We start from the raw sequence: 1,561 nt of genomic DNA, 5'->3' as shown, positions 1-1,561 counted from the left end.
TTTTTTCATATTTAACTATGGTTAGGGGCAGCGGTGGCAAAGTGGTTAAAGCGTCTGCCATTCTGCTACATGTACCACTAGCCCTTCACAACTTGGTCGCAGGTTCGAGGTCTACGAGCGACAGTCGCAAGGTACTGGCCGTAGGTCGGTGGTTTTTCCCCGGAAACTCCGGCTTTCCTCCACCACCAAAAACCTGGCACGCCTTTAAATGACCATAGCTGTCAATAGGACGTAAAACATAAACAAACCAAAGCAATAGTTTCGTTGGTTTCTAGTTTGAGTTTTATTCAAGCTTCGGTATTATCTTACTTTTAAAACTATGTATTACACTTACACAATGACATATGAAACCTGTGTACGCAGTCTTTGCATTGACACAGTTCAGCGAGAGTCACCGCATACCGGCACAACGAAAACGAAATGAACTAATGGTGTAAATATGACAAAGCAACGAACAGAAAGTGTATGCTATAGTTGTGCGACCGCACAACGCACCAAAAGTAGCGTGCGCACACAGTGCATATATCGTTAGACTGTCAATAATGGGTTCAGCTTCCGTGTAACAAAACAAGTATATAACATTTCGATGATTGATTGGAGTCTTACCTGGCTGGTGCCTTACAAAGAGAGTTGATCCATGTATGTGATACCGTATGACCGTTATGAAAACATAACTGGACGTGAGGTATTTGTTATTTGCATTCGTTTTGGTCAATGTTATCCCTTCACCTGGATTTTCACACCTTGACGAGTTACGTTAGTGTCCCGGGTGGGGAAAACTAAGGTACAAAGTGGCTATGTTTACCGGTATACGTTACCGTGTCAATACATGTATGTGTTATTTTACATCGGTCGATTTGGGTAGTTTAAAAAAAAAAAAAAAAAAAAAATTATTACTGATTTTTTTTAAAATAGAGATATAAAGATCAGCTTATATATGTAGCTAGAATATAGAAATATACTTAAAAGCAAGTTTCTATGTTTAAATACGAGGCCGTATTTATTGTTAAGCCATTTCTCGTGTAACGTTGTGCGTTCCCACAACTGTATATTAATAATAAAGAACGATTATCGACCTTTGTGATTTACTTTTGTTTCATTTCACCTGATATTAATCATCTATTTTTCAAAATAAAATCTGAACTTTAAAAAAAAAAATCTATTGTTGTTTTGTCGTCTCTATATTTGGAAATGTTTTCTGATGAATGTGATCTTCTGAGTTGATGATATGGTATAAATATATATATATAATACTTTTACTTTTGATAGTTTACTATTAATCATCAGATCATTATAAGAGTAAAAATATGATTGAATAATATCTACTAATAAACAAGTGAAACATATTGTTATTTCCTATGTTAAAAGCGCGGGCTGTAGGGGTTTTACGTAGTAATATGCTTTATGTGGGCTATCTGTCGCTTTTGTTACGTAAATATGAAGAAAGTCAGGGTTTTTTTTTTTCCTTGATTGCTCAGATATATGCAAATACAAATAGTATTATTACTTAAATTGAAAGTCAGGCACACTTTTTCCTACTTTTGGGTGCACGTCGTCTTCG

Source organism: Mizuhopecten yessoensis, unplaced genomic scaffold (assembly GCF_002113885.1).
Source record: "Mizuhopecten yessoensis strain PY_sf001 unplaced genomic scaffold, ASM211388v2 scaffold4135, whole genome shotgun sequence".
In the NCBI taxonomy this organism is placed as follows: domain Eukaryota; kingdom Metazoa; phylum Mollusca; class Bivalvia; order Pectinida; family Pectinidae; genus Mizuhopecten; species Mizuhopecten yessoensis.
The sequence above is the reverse complement of the archived record's forward strand: the minus strand, read 5'-3'. Positions refer to the sequence as shown.